We start from the raw sequence: 15,701 nt of genomic DNA, 5'->3' as shown, positions 1-15,701 counted from the left end.
AAAAAGAAGAAACCATGGCCAGCCCATTCTTGACAAGGTCCAGAGATCGTTGGGTCGATGAATGGAGCTGGCTGGCAAGAAGGGAAGGTTCTGCATCGGAGAAGTCGACCACCTGCCTGCGATCTACCTTATCCTGCCCCCAACCTCTCTGCTGATCCCCAATCTTGCATCTCCAGCTGCCTTTCAGACATCTCAAACTGGATGTCCAATAGACATCTTAAATTCAGTATGCCCAAAACAGAACTCATTGTCTTATCCCCCTAAAGCCTCCCCCAAGCTCCCTGTAACTGTAGAGGGCACCCCATCCCCCCAGTCCCTCAGGCTCCCACCCAGGAGTCATCCTGGATTCTTTCACAATTTCTCATCCTCCATATCCACATGCCCTCCTTTTTCCTCTGACACTGCCCCCACTCTGGTGCAGACCCTTATTGCCTCATCCCTGGACTATTACAGTAGCTGCTGGGGAGGAGGGGGGGGTCTGCCTGCCTTCAGTCTGTCCCCACTCCAGTCCATTCTCATTCAGCCAGTAAAGTGATTTTCCTAAATCAAATGTCTGACCATGTCACCCTCCTACTCGTACACTCCAGTGGCTCCTACTGTCTCCAGGATCAAATACAGAACTCTCTGTTTGGCATTCAGAGTCCCAGGTAACCTAGCGCCCTCCTCCCCCTCTAGTCTTCTTGTGCCTGCCGCCCTGACACATCTGGCCTCCCGGCTGTCACACCATGAAGCCCCTCCATCTCTGGCCGGCCTCCATGCTTAGAAGGCCCTCCCTCCTCCGCTCTTACTACTGACCTCCTGGGCTTCCTGAAAGTCTCAACTAAAATCTCATCCTCTCCAGGAAGCCTTCCCCAACCCACAGCTCTGATTCACTCTTAATGATTTCCTGTTTATCCCGGAGAGAGCTTGTTGGTACTGATTTGTTTGCTTTTTGTCTCCTCCATTAGAGTGGGAGCCCCTTTGCAGGCAATGACTGTCTTTACTCTTTGTGCATCTCCCGGACTCAGCCCAGTGCCTGACGCATAGTGTATGTTTGATAAATGTTGATTGATTGATTGAAACACGGAGGCTACAGTGATGGAATATGACCTCTGAGCGATTGAAACCCCAATAATGTCACTGGAAGACAGATAATAAAACACCTGGTCATCGCTGACCTCTCCCACCCCCACCCCAGCCTCTCCTCCTTTACTCCAGCCTCTGAAGACAAGGCAGTCTCCTCTCTGTGGCACCTTGCCCCTCTCTCCAATATTCATTCTCTCCTTATCCACTGGCTCCTTCCCTACTACCTACAAACACATCCGTATCCCACATTTCCCTATTTTTTTTTTTTTTGCTTTATGCCTTTTGTTGTCTTCAATTAACACGCATTTATTTTCTTTCCTCGTTTCCCTCCACTATGGGGGGGGGGGGAAGAAAGATAAAATCCTTGTAAGAAATAGGCAAATCCAATAGAAGTGGAAGGGGATAAGAAAAGAGGGGGAGAGATAGAAGGGAGGTCAGACTAGGGGAAGGGGTATTCAGAATGCATGCCATCTTGGGGTGGGGGAGGGGTAAGATGGGGAGAAAATTTGGAACTCAAAATCTTGTGGAAGTGAATGTTGAAAACTAAAAATAATTTTTTTAAAAAGTAAAATGAAAAAAAAAAATTTAAAGGAGAAATAGAAGCCAGGCTCCTGATCCCAGTACAAAGTCCTAAAGTTTTCTGTCACATCTCATGAGCACACATGTCAAGTCTGGATGATAGCTAGTGTGGCATCTGCACATTAAGAGAGCTGGACTTGGAGTCAGAAAAGATGTGAGTGGAAATCCTACCACTGATACCTGTTCATTGTGAGACCGTGGGCAAGTGACAGAACCTCTCGAAAACTCCATTTCCTCATCTGCAAAGTGAGGAATAAATGATAACCTGGTAGTACTTACCGCATAGGGCTGCTGTGGGAATCAAATGAGATAATCTATGTAAAAACCTTTTTGTGGAACTTAAGGTGCTATATAAATGTCAGTTATTATTATTAAAAATGGCCATGGTGACTACCGGACCCCTGGCTGAGACACAGCAGAGAAAGCCAAGAAAGCCTTTTGCTTCTAATTGGTTAAATAGTTTTCTACTGCATAAGTGATATGTCTGGAAATAGTGTAGAAAAACAACTTCATATTTCCATAACAGCTGGTTTCACAGAACTTTGTCTTAATTTTCTCTCTGACTCACATCACCTGGCCCACACCAAGATGTGTTGTCTTTCCCTAGTTTCTATTTTGGGTCCTTGCAAACACCTGGGAAAGTTAAACTTGATGAAGTTCTAACCATTTAACTTTCCCCTGTTTCTGATAATGGATCACCTCCTGCCTAAAAAAAAAGAAAAAGTAAGAAAGAAAGAAATAGGCAAATCTGGAGCAGCTAGCTGACGCAGTGGATAGAGCTCCAGCCTTGGAGTCAGGAGGACCTGAGTTCAAATCCAGACACGTGACACTTACTAGCTGTGTGACCCTGGGCAAGTCATATAACCCCAACTGCCTCCTATACATACATACATATATATATACATATATAAAATAGGCAAATCCCTACATTGGCCATGTCTAAAAATGTAGGTATCATTCTGCCCTCTGAGTCCACCGCTTCTCTGGCACCAGGTGAAGAGCATGCCTTCTCATGAGTCCTTTGGAGTCATATTGGCCATTGCATTGATCTGAACTCTTCAGTCTTCCAGGTTGTCTGTCTTTACAGCTTTGCTGTTATTGCATCCATTGTTCTCCTGGTTCTGCTCACTTCCCCCATCTCTCTGAAACGTCCTTTCACCATTTCTTACAGCACAATAATAATCCCTCACTTTCATATACCATAAAATTGTTTGACCATTCCCTAATAGATGCATCCCTTAATTTCCAGTATTTTTTCCCCATCACAAAAAAAAGAGATAGTATAAGTATTTTTGTGCACATGCATCCTTTTCCTCTTTCTTTGGTGTCTTTAGGGTTGAAAGTTTAGTGGGGAGAGTTCCAAATTGCTTTTTCCGAATAGCTAGATCAGTTCAAAAGTCCACCAAACACATTAATGTGCCTGTTTTCCCACAGCCCCTCCAGCATTTGTCATTTTCCTTTTTTGTCAACTTTTCCAGGGGCATGAGGCAGAACCTTAGAGCTGCTTTATTTTTCATTTTTCTAATTATCAGGGACATGGAGAGTTTTTTCATATAGATAGTGTGGTATTTTTTTTTCTTTTCTTTGTAAACTGCCTGTTCATATTCCTTGGCCACTTAGTAGTTGGGAGATTCAGCTCTGATTCTTCAGAAACTTGAATCAATTCCTTACATGTCTTGGAAACCAGGCCTTTATCAGAGAAACTTGCTGCGAAGATTTCCCCACCCCTTGTCAACTGTTTGCCTTCTAAACTGCATTCGACCTAAACGTTCACTTTCAAAGTTAATTTGCATCTCTAGGGCTTAGCACAAGGCCTGACCCCTAGTGGATGCTTAATAAATGATTGATCGATTGAAACCATTTGTTTATTTCTTCAGTTGACAAAAATCCACCTCTCCTTCCCAGTTCAAAATTGAAAAAGAAAGGAAAAAACCCCTCTCAATAAACGTGCGTGTTAAGTAAAACAAATCCCCGCATTGGCAACGGCCAGAAAAAGAGGCACCTCGCTGTGCATTGCGTGCCGGAGACCCCAGGCTTTCTGCGTGCTGGTCGAAAGGGTCTGAGCTGATCGCGTTGACTGACGGCCTGCACGGAATGCTGCTCGCGCCCTCTGGAGGGCCAGGGGAGAAATGCTACCTGCCTGGGCCTGCAGAACGCTCCGGCACCGGGAAAGCACGTTATGAAAGCATTTGTCGTTGGGATTAAGTGATGTGACAAACGGTGGGAACACGGCCCTGGTCTAAACAGCTTCCAAATTGCAGCGGCATCTCATGGGATGATTATTTTAAGCCAGAGTCGGAGATTCAAATCGATGAGAATGGATTTCCGTAGTATGATGAACTCGAAGCTCTCAGTCTCAACATGGAAACACTGATGTCTGCTGTCCACTCCTGAACGGAAACCCCAAGAAATTCCCTAGAATCAGCTGACCTGGAACGTGCTGAGGAAGTCCCTATGCTAATCCTTGAAGGTTTCCTTCTCTCTACTTAGAAGCCTCTTGATACTGTGTGGAATAGAAGCTATTTTCTGACCATTCCATATGAAGAATGCATCGGAAGGAGAAGCAGCGGGATCTGTGAGCCACCAGATCCTCCAGAATACTTTGTCAGGTTCGGGTGGCCAATGTATCTAACATACAGAAAAGAAATAGAAGACAGCACAAGGAATATAGTTTATTTAGATGGGACAAGATCTGAGGAAGACCTTTTGTCATGGATCTAGAAGAAAGAGCAGAGGGAAATGTCTGCAGATAACCCCCAAGGTGTCTTCCAGCTAAAACCCAGGGTCCTCTGAGGAGCATCAAGAGAGATCCATCAGAATTCTCTCCAACCTGGGTTAGAAGTCTAAAGGAGCTATTCAGTCAAATGACCAAGAGAACAACACTCACAATCACACCACAGGGTAAAGGAAAACAACACTAGAAGACTTCACATTACTATAGCAACCAGTCTTGATTCCAGAAAACTGATGAGGAAAGCTGTTTCTCTCCTCTTGGGAGAGAGATGATGGACTAAAGGTGTGAAAAGCTTCATATCTGTATGTGCCATTGTCTGATGGTCAGTGCATTGGGGGTCAGAGGGTGGGCAGGGGCTTGCTCAATTATTTTTGTTATTTTATGAGGGAGGGTTGCATGGGAGTATTAGGAAGTGACAATGATGTAGAAAAAAATTAAAACCATCAGTAAGACATTGAAAGAGAGAGAACAAAATTATTTTTATTCTAAAAGTTCAATATCTTGGTACTATTGTCAGTCCCAACTGAGTCTTGTCAGCCTTGATGGCATGAAGCATATATGAAAAGCAGATAACCCCTTTAAGCAAATAAAAGTATCATCTTCCACCACCTGCATGCACCATTAGGGGTGGAGAACCTGCTGCCTTGAGGCCACAAGTGGTCTTCTAGATCCTTAAGATAATTTTAAAAAATTGTCTGTGTCATTTGTGGTACTTCTGGAATAATTTTCTTCATTCCCCTCTCCTCTGCCTGTTTTTTTTTTAATTTTGTAAAATTTGGATTCGGTCAAAAGGATGCTCTTAAGGATCTAGAGGGCCACATGTGACCTCAAGGCCACAGGTTCCCCATGCCTGCAGCACATCCTCCACAACTTCCCCGCTGTTCTACAATGTGCTCAGGTGTCTTTATCTTAAAAGGCATCCCACTTGCCCCTTCTGCTCACTGACATCATCAACCCAATCACTCTCCCCCGCCCTCACTGCCAAAAGTCTAGAAAGAGAAATTTATACCTGCTGTCTCCTTTCACTCAATTCCTTGCAATCTGACTTCCGTATCCCCTGCTCTACTAAAACTACTCTTTGCAAGGTCACTAAGGTTGCTAAACTCAATGGCTTTCATGTAGATCGTAATCCCCCTTGATTCTTCTGCCTCAGTTGGTTGACCTCTCTTTCTGGGTAGGGCCATCTCCCTTGGCTTCCCCACCACTGAGCTGTCCTCTCATTTTGCTGACCATTCATGTCCTGTCTCTTTTGCTGCCTTCCTCTCTGGAATTTTAATGTAGATGTCCCCCAAATGTCTGTCCTTGGCCCTCATATCTTCTCTTCCTATACTTAATGATGTCATCCACTCCCTTGGTTTCAATTACCACCTCTACAGATAAAACCCAAATCTATATTTTCAGCCCACCCCCTCCCTAGAATTTACATCCCATATTTGCACTGCTTGCTAGATGTCTCCCTGGATAGCTCAGTAGTGCTTTAAATTCAATGTGTTCAAAACTGAATTCATGTCCTCCAAAATCTAGCCCTCCTCCTAATCTCTCTACCTCTGTTGATGGTGCCTCCATCGTCCTGGCCACCCAAGCTAAGTGCGTTAGAACTGAACTCTTCCCTAACCCTGACCCACACATTGCATGTCACACGTCCACTCATTTGCCAAGCCCGTTGATTTTATGTCCACAGTATCTGTCCAGCCCAGTCCCTCCTTGCCACTAAAACTGCACCTGTTTGTGCTCTTGATTATTTTCATTAACGATTGAAATAGCACTCTGACTTGTCTCCCTGCCTCCGGTCTATCACTACTGCCCCTGTAATCTCTTCTGTGGGTGGTTTCTTTTCTCTACCACTAAACCGGATAAAAACTCCTAATCCTAGCATTCAAGTCTCTCCACAATCTAGTTCCAACCTACCTGCACAGCTTTCCATTAGTGTCTAGATCCCAAATAACCTGGGCTGCTTTCTTCCCCCTGCCCTGGGTCTGCCTTCTTTCATCTCCATTGCCTTTGTTTCCACAATTCCCTTCACCAGCGGTGGGCTTCCTACCTCCACATCCACCTGTTGATGTCCTTCAAGATCCAACTTAGGTGCCACCTCCCCTATTTACAAACCTCCATCCCAAGTGAAAATGATTCTTCTCTCCTTAGATTTCTCCTAGCGTTTTGCCTGGACCTGACCTTTCTACTTAATTATTTATGTTAATTATCTCCCTGACCATTAGATTTTAAACTCTTTAAAGTAAGTTCTGTTGTGTGTGTATGTGTGTGTGTGTGTCTGTGTCTGTGTCCATGTCCTTGTCTGTGTCCGTATTGGTGTCAATGTCCAGCCCCTGGCACAGCATCTGCACAAATTAAGCCCTTAATAAATTTTTCCTGAAATTGATCGATTCTTCTAGTCTGATCATCCAGATTCTTCATGCCTTTCATCTCCCCTTACCCAGTATACCAACTGATTTCTAGTGAAAGTACCCAGATAATGTGAATTAGTCCAAATAGTCTAGAAAACAATTTGGAATTATGCTTTAAAAAAAAGAAAAGAAAAGATGCCTAAATTGTCCAAGCCTTTTGATTTAAGCATCCATCTGTTAAGCTTCCATCCCAAAGATGTTAAAGATAGAACAGAAGATCCAAAGTATGTGCCAAAGTAAGGAGGAGGAGGAAGAGGAAGAGGAGAAGAAGAGATAAGCTGCTTCATAGAAAAACAACGAACTTGGAAAGCTAACTGAGAAGAAAAGTCTTAAGAATCATTGAAGTACCTAAAAGCCATGACCAAAAACAATAGCTTTGTTCTATTTCACAGCATCTGAAATCTACACAGATCTGTTGGAACCAGAGGCTGAAGTGGGGATAGAAAAAAATCCATTCAAAGAAATCCCAAAATGAAAATTCCCAGGAGCCTTAGAGCCAAAATCCAGTTTCCAGATCAAATGAAAAATATGGTATTGCAAGTAGTCAGAAAAGGATTCAAGGACCAAGAAGTCACACTTGGGATCACACATGATTTGGCAGCTACTATTCTAGATGAGTAGAGAGCTCAGAATAAAACATTCCAGAAGTTAAAGAATATAGGCTTGAAACCATGAATTACCCAAGAAAATGGAATCTAATCCACAAGGGGGAATAAATGGGTCTTTAATGAAGTAGAAGACTTCAGCCCATTCCTGACTAAAGACCAGAACTGCATAGAGATATCGACGTACACACAAGAATCAAGAGAAGCACAAAGAAGTAAACACAAGTGAGCAATCCTAAGAGGCAAGGACAAGCTACTGATGTTCTAATATGGGGAGGGAATCCATACGTCCCCTTCAAACCCTATTATCACAAATAGAGGAAGGCATCTAATTAGATAGAAGGACTGAGAGCGATTCTGTTGTGTCTTGATGATCTTAAAAAAGAACAGAAAGAAGAATACACAAAGGAGAATAAGGAAACAAGAAATAAACATTTATGTAGCACCTACTATCTGCCAGGCACTGTGCTAAGCGCTTTTCAAGTGTACCCTCATTTGATCCTCACAGCAACCCTGGGAGGGAGGTGTTATTATCATTCTCATTTTATAGTTGAGGAAATTGAGGCAAACAGATTAAGTGACTTGCCTAGAATCATACAGCCAGTACGTGTCTGAGGCTAGATTTGAACTCAAGTCTTCCTGACTCCAAGTCTAGCACTTGGACCTATCTAAGACCCATCCATCGGACTATCTAGCTGCAACGGTTAGAACAGAGAGAGAGAAGGTAAGGGTAAGGAAAATTATCTTACATAATCAGGATTTGCAAGCAGAAATTTGTACAAACAAGGAGATAGGCTTGTCATGTAGTGAGAGATAGAGAAATTACAGACGGCCGTAAATGTCCTAATGCCTATAAAACATTTAAAGTCATAGAAGAAGCTTTCCACTGCATTGGTAGAACATCCTTGGAGGGTTTATGGAAGGAGAGGGACTATAATCATACCAGATAAGAAGGTGTGGATGCATTTCAACCTTCACCCATGGGGGAGGGACCCACATCAATTAGATCACAGGATTTAGAGCTAGAAAGGATCTTAGACATCATCCTGTCCAGCTCCTTCATTTTACAGATGAGGAAAGTTAGGCAGAAAGAGAATAGATGAGTTACAGTCCAAGAGGGATGAGATTTGAATCCAGGTTTATCCTGACTCCAAGTCTAGTTTCCTTACTGACTGCACCATACGACCTCCCTAGTGAAGGACTGACATTTAAAACATCAAAATATGAGCTCACAGCTCTAATGAAGTACTGAATATCAAAATATAAGCTTCCCATGTATTGCCCAGAAAGGGGAAGGTATACCTTTAAAGATTCTGAAGGCATATCATTTTTAAGAAAGTGGAATGATCTGCCTTTCCCAAGGTTAGGGCAATATCCGATTGCTTTTATGTCATTCATGGCAATAATACTGTATGGAAATTTATGCTGTTCTAAAATGAACTCTCACTGAAAGAAAACAGTTTTCAAGAAATAGGCATATACAATTACTTCTGCAATGATTACCTCTTAAGCAGCACAGAGTTTGTCTCCTGGGACTGAGAATAATTTAAAATCTAGAATGCCATTGGGACAATTATCACTATTTTAGAGGCTTGGGTTTGCAAAGCCATCACTCAGGAGTGATTTTGGTCCTCCTAGACATTTTGCTGCATTCAAACTTTGATCTCGCCAAGTTGAAGGTAATGTGGGTGGACATTGTGCCGAGCCAGGAGTCAGGAAGAGGTGAAGTTGAATCCCTGCCTCTCTCACATACAAGCTGGATGACCATGCCTAAGTCATTATTCTGTCTGAACATGTTTCCTCCGCAGCAAAATGGTGACTATAAAATATGCAGCATCATCACAAGAGGCTTACATGAAATAATGTATGTAAAGTGCATTATAAATGTAGTCTGGGTTTTCAGCCTAGATAGGGATGCTGTGGAGACTAGACAAGGAAACAAACATTGTTTTGGAGTTGATCAGTCCTTTGAATTTGGCTTCAGTTCAAGAAGAGACATAAACAAATGGCAATTTTCTTCCTACCTCATTAAATTTGATATACACATTCCATCTCCCCTCAAAAAAAATGGCATGTAGCCTAGGTTCACAGTTTCATATGCAAGCTTTTTTGAGGAAAGAAGGGAGGGAAGGAAGAAGGGAAGAAAAGAGGAAAGGAAAGAGGGAAGGAAAGAGAGAAAGATGAGAGAAGTAGACACTCACATGGAGGCATTGTATCACCAGTTCCCGTTTCCAGCCTCTATATGCCCTGGTTCAGAGACTCCCAAGTCAGTCAGTACCATGCACCAAGGTCATTCGTCTTGGCCTTCCCTGAATCCTTGTACTTATTTCACAACAGAAGGTTCATGCTTTTAATTATTCTTGTCTGACTACAGTAAGAAGTCAAGAAGCGTGTTGTTCCTTCAGCAGGTAGAACCAACTATGCTTAGCTTCTAGTTAAAAACTTTATTAGTTAAAATAAGAAGGTAACTACCATTTCCTGTACATACTTCTGTCCCTATAGTCATGTCCCAGGTGAACACCTTCTTCACTTGACTCCCCCTTAATATTTTCCTTCTCCTGCCCCCGACAGTGGACTCCCTGGCAATAGTCCCAAGGGTTCTCTGTTGCCCCCCACCCCCACCCCCACATAGGGTGATGTTCTGGAGTCTCTCTCCTAGTGGTTCCTCAGGTTCCAAGTCCTGCAGTCTCTCCAAAACTCTCTTCCTGCCCCCTTCCTAAGCCCCATGATTTGTACTGCTTGCTTCAGGGGGCAGAATTTTCTTGTCGTAGCTCAAGAACGCAATGTCCTTTATTACACCATTCTGTTTTTGCACACAGGGCAAATATGGGTTCCCTGACTCCATTCAGTTCAACAGGATTATTCTGTTAGGTAATGATAACAGCTCAGTTTTCTCAGTCTCAGATTCCAGAAGAGACTCCCAAGTCTCTTCTTTCAATGACTCATCCTTTCAGACATCACCTATCATCAGTTTCTTTAAGGGTCGTGCAGAAAGATTTTAGAAACCTCCGACTGATTGACCACAGGTTAAGTAACCTCGCAGAATGATGCCAAAAATGATGGTATTTATATTATACCCTTCCAAAGACTCAAAGTCCAAAGATACTCATGGATTCAGAGCTGGAAAGGGGATTTTTTACAGATGAGGAAACTGAGACCCAGAGAGAGGTGAAGTGACTTGTCCACAGTCACACTGGCTATTAATGTCCAGGATTTTGAGGCAGGATTTCACCAGTCCTTTGACTCCAAACCCAGGATGACCTCCACCATTCCACAGTGTATTGTCTCTTATTTCTATGATCACTTAAGAATCTGATTCTCATCTAATGAGATGAGAATCTTGCAAAGGAGGGATGGAAGGGACAGTGGTTCTTGTGGCCCTTGGAATGGGCAAGCAGCTCTTTGGCTCTTCTGGTCTAGAGGAACCGTGGCAACTAGGTTTACTCTGGGAATCTATGAAGGATTCTGTGGTTTCAGAAATAGAGGCAAGGAACAAGGCTCTGAAAAGCAGATTCAGGCTTCAGGATATATCCCTAGCGTCATAGGAATCTTTTATTTCCTTTTGTTATTCAGGACTCAGGGCCATTTTTCCTGCAAATTTTGGTTAACTAAAAGTTTGTTTTAATATTAACTTTACCAAACTGAAACCTGTTCCATGGGATGCGAAAATTTACTTAGAGCTTTAACCATTCCTTGGCTAAGAAGCCAGAGGAAAACTCTTCGTTGCCCCTGAATCCTCCTCCATCAGTCTATTTGGGGACCCTCTGACTACAGTTTTAGATGTCATCTGACTCAGTTTACCTACAGGGTTTGTATGATGAAATTTGTTTCCTTAGGAGACGTATGTGATGATGACTCTGTTTAACGAAGTTTGTTCAGCTTTTATGATATTGAAGGAAACATGTGATTGTGGGTCTGGCTTCTTTTCAACTTTTCTGACCAAAGAGGAATGTATGAAATTGCAAGAAGGTCAGGGATTCTTTGTCTGTTGCTCTGATGTCATTTTGCCCATAAGAAGCCTTGTCCTCATGACTGTTAAGGTTTTCTCTGAGGCTGTCTGGGAATGGTATTATTCTTAAGCACAATAATAAAACCTAGGTTTTTACCTCTGTAAAAAGGAAAGAGAGGCAGCTCATTCTGCGCCACGGCTGCCACCTCTTCATGTTGCATCCCAGTGTCTGCTCGTCGTCTGCGTGACTGTCCTACCTCGTCCTTATAAATACCGGAGTGGAGAGGGAGGAGGATGGGGAGCCCTGGCCTTCTCTCTTCCTTGTCCAGAGCCCAGGGCCCACTTGTTAGCCTCCCTTTCCTTTTCACCTCTTCTTCTCTAACCACCCTCCACCCCCATGGTGGGAGTTTGGTTTTAGCACAGGATGAATCTCTCCCTTATTCTATCGTCCCTCAGATTCTCCCTTTTCCTCTTTCCTGCCCTGTTGAGTGAAATGTATTTGGCAATTCAATCACTTTCAAGCCTGCACGTGTGTGTATTTGTGTGTGCAAGTGTATAAGAGTGTGTGCGCATGTATGTCCTTCCTTCTTTTGACCAGTTCAGATGAGAGTGAGGTTCAGGCTTTGCCCCCTCCTTCCTCTTTGTTTGTCTGGGGTTCTATTAACACAACCTGATCTGGAGTGATCATTTCCTCCGGCCCCCCCCGAATCTTTCAGAGACTTCCCCGTGACCCAGTTATTCTCCCAAGCTAACATACTATTCTTGTTTGCCACAGCCTAGGAAAAGATGCCAACACATGCTGCTTCCTCTCCTCAGTGAGAGGAGAACTCTCACTGACTTCTCAGTCCCTAGCAATCTGGCTTCCAGCCACACCACTCAGTTGAAACCATGCTCTCTGAGGTCACCAATAACAACAATAATAAGAGATGGCTTGGAGGCTGAGAAAACATTTTCCACATGTTATCTTGTCTGGTCTTCACAACAGCCCTAGGAGCCACACATAGAAGTTTAATGCCAGTGGGTGTTCCTGGAGAGGGTAAAGTTGGCTGACCAGAGCACAGCCTTGTCTTCATATGCCACCCTGCTGGACTGAGGCAGAGCTGAATCCTTCCTATGCTTTTCTTCTCTCCTTCTGGGAAGAGAGGGGGCATTAGGGGATAAACTTTTCTCTAGTCACTGCCCTCTTCTCCTTATTGCCTTTCTGTCAGATGATTTAATAGCCACATTTTGTTATTAAAAATTGGTGCTTTTTTTAGTTTAAGAATAACATAATGATCTTCAGATTCATGAAGCCTTTTGTTGATTTTATGGCATGTTTTATTCAATGAAAAGTTACTAATGTGATTACAATAGCTCAGAGCCCCCAGTTAGGAAAATTCCTAACATTCAGATAGATGTTTGGCTCACTACCCAAACTTAAATTTCTGTGTCTCTTTAACTAACTCTTGCCTTTTTTATATTTGAGTCAAAAATTAGGGTATAGAAAATGGTTTGGGTTTGTTTGTTTGTTTGTTTGTTTGTTTGTTTGTTTGGCAAGGCAATTGGGGTTAAGTGACTTGCCCAGAGTCGCACAGCTAGTAAGTGTTATGTATCTGAGGCCAGATTTGAACTCAGATTGTCCTCACTCCAGGGCCAGTGCTCTATTTACTATACCACCTAGCCTCTCCTTAGAAAACATTTAACTAAAAGAAACGAGTGGAGTTATTGGGAGAGAAAGTCAGGGAAGGCGCAGGCTTGTGGGATGCCCCTCAGCCCTTGAGAGGTAGCTTCAGTCTTTTTAGTTTCTCCTCTCAACCTCTCTTTACAGTTTCTTCCTTCATTTGCTGCTCCAGTGCCACTAATTCTTTCTTTTATGCCCCAGCTGGGTTGAGAATGTTCTATGCTACTGCTGTTTTTGCCCAGCTCTTTCTCTTGAGGACCATGTGTGTTCCTTTAAGACCTCCCCGGCATGGAGGTCTTAACTTGACTTTGTTGACTCATTGTTGACTCAAGTCAATGTTTTGCTTGACCTCAGAGGGTAGAAGCAGGAGCAATGGAAAGAACTGTCTCAGAACCCAGCCTTGGAAGAAAGTGGCAGCCCCGTTCTCAGACACCCTCAGGCAGAGCTGCATGTCCACTTTTGGGGTGTGTTGTCTGGAATGGAGATTTCAGGTACAGGGTGGTTCAGATGAGCTCTGGGGTACCATTCTGGAATTGGGGACCTCCTTATTCACAAGGAAGTCCTCCTTAATTCAGGCCATGTCACAGTGATGAAGCCCCTTGGTCATCACAGATATGGGGCCACAGAACCTGGTGCCATCTGGGGCAGGCATTTATTATGGCTATAAGATATTTAAATCTGACCAGAGGAGATCCTCTAAGGCCACCTCCATTCTCCAGAGGAGAATGCTCCAAACACAGTGACCCCTGGGTGTCTCTGTGCCCTTCAGACAACTGTGTGGTAGTCGAGATAGATCAACTGTGGCTAGAGATTGGCTCAGCCCTGGGGTGAACTGGCCAAGTGCCTTCTCAGATTTCACCAGGCCCCTGTCAGAGGCTGGCTGTCCTTAGAGTTGTAGGTGTATCTTTGAGGTGCAGGGCTTTCTAGTGTAAGAGTCGGGGGTGGGGGTGATGGAATCAGGCATCCCACTCCACTTAAAGGAATTAACAAAATAATCTAGATGCGATAACTTTTTTCCAAGTGAGAACACCTCTCCTGAATCAATCGACAAGTCAGTCAGTCAAGAACATTGTCATAAGTGTGAGCAATCTAGTGAAATGGTAAAGAAAGGAAAGCCATTAGATGAAGTGGACTGAGGAGCCAAGATGGTGGCGTAAAGGCAAGGACTCACCTGAGCTCTCCCCCAAACCCTTCCAAATACCTTTAAATAATTCCTCAAAATGAATTCTGGAGCAGCAGAATCAACAAAAGGATAGGGTTAAACAGTTTTCCAGCCTAAGACAACTTAAAAGATCAGCAGAAAAGGTCTGTCTCACAGGGTTGAAAGTGGAGTGCAGTCCAGCACAGGCAATGCCCCAGCAGGCCAGCAGCACTAAAGGCTTCTCAGCCTGCAGATGGGAAGGGGGTTGGACAACTGATCAGAAGGAGATTACAAGAGATCCTTTGCTGGAACCGGGAGCAGGACTCTGTTTCATTGACCATACAAAGTTCTGAGTCAAAATCCTGGGTGAGGAGAAGGATAAGCAGGAACAGAGTGAAGAGGGTTTATGGTCACTCACAGGCCAGAGCACAGGTCAGTAAAGCAGTGACCACACCTTTTCTTAGATCATCCCACATTGGAAGAATTGAAAACTTATGGGAGGGGCAGCTAGGTGGCACAGTAGATAGAGCACCAGCCCTGAAGTCAGGAGGACCTGAGTTCAAATCCAGCCTTAGACCAAACACTTGACACTTACTAGCTATGTGACCCTGGGCAAGTCACTTAACCCCAATTGCCAAAAAAAAGAAAAAGAAAAAGAAAAAAAAAAGAAAGAAAACTTATGGAGTCCCAGAACTAGCTCTGAAAACAACTGCATGAAAAACCTGAAGCTTGGGACAAAGTCCCCTCTACCCCAGGAGCAGAGCCCAACTTTAACATAAAGTTAAAAGTCAAGAAAAAGGCTGGAAAATGAGCAAACTTCAAAAAAAGAACCTGAGTTACAATGGTGACAGGGATAATCAAAACACAAATTCAGAAGAAGACAGTGAGACCAAAGTAGCTATATGCAAGGCCTCAGAGAAAAATGTGAATTGTTCTCAGACCCTTGAAGAGTTCAAAAAGAATTTTAAAAATCAAGTAAGAGAGGCAAAGGAACAATGGGGAAAAGAAATTAAAGTGATACAATAAAGAGTCAGCTTGGTAAAGGAGGCACAAAAAATCCTGAAGAAAATAACACCTTAAAAAAAAGGAATAGGCCAAATGTTAAAAGAGGCACAAAAATCCACTGAAGAGAAGAATTCCCTGAAAAGTAAAATTGACCAAATGAAAAAGGAGGTACAAAAGCTCACTGAAGAAAATAATTCCTTAAAAATCAGAACTGGACAAGTAGGAGCTAATGACTCCACGAGACCTCAAGAAACAATAAAACAAAGTCAAAAAAATGAAAAAAATAGAAGAAAATGTGAAATATCTCATCAGAAAAACAACTGACCTGGAAAATAGATCAGAGAGAGATGATTTAAGAATTACTGGACTAGGGGCAGGTAGGTGGTGCAGTGGATAGAGTACCAGCCCTGAAATCAGGAGGACCTGAGTTCAAATCCAGCCTTAGACCAAACACTTGACACTTACTAGCTGTGTGACCCTGGGCAAGTCACTTAACTCTAATTGCCTAAAAGAGAGAGAGAGAGAGAGAGAGAGAGAGAGAGAGAGAGAGAGAGAGAGAGA

At 43.3% G+C, this 15,701-nt stretch overlaps 1 pseudogene; it reads left to right on the top strand.

The window, feature by feature from the left end:
• The first annotated feature begins 3,823 nt into the window (after positions 1–3,823).
• On the top strand, positions 3,824–4,365 carry LOC114030787 (annotated as a pseudogene).
• Positions 4,366–15,701: the final 11,336 nt, after the last annotated feature.

Source organism: Vombatus ursinus, unplaced genomic scaffold (assembly GCF_900497805.2).
Source record: "Vombatus ursinus unplaced genomic scaffold, bare-nosed wombat genome assembly UNPS02015012.1, whole genome shotgun sequence".
NCBI classification, from domain to species: Eukaryota; Metazoa; Chordata; class Mammalia; order Diprotodontia; family Vombatidae; genus Vombatus; species Vombatus ursinus.
The sequence above is the reverse complement of the archived record's forward strand: the minus strand, read 5'-3'. Positions and strand labels throughout refer to the sequence as shown.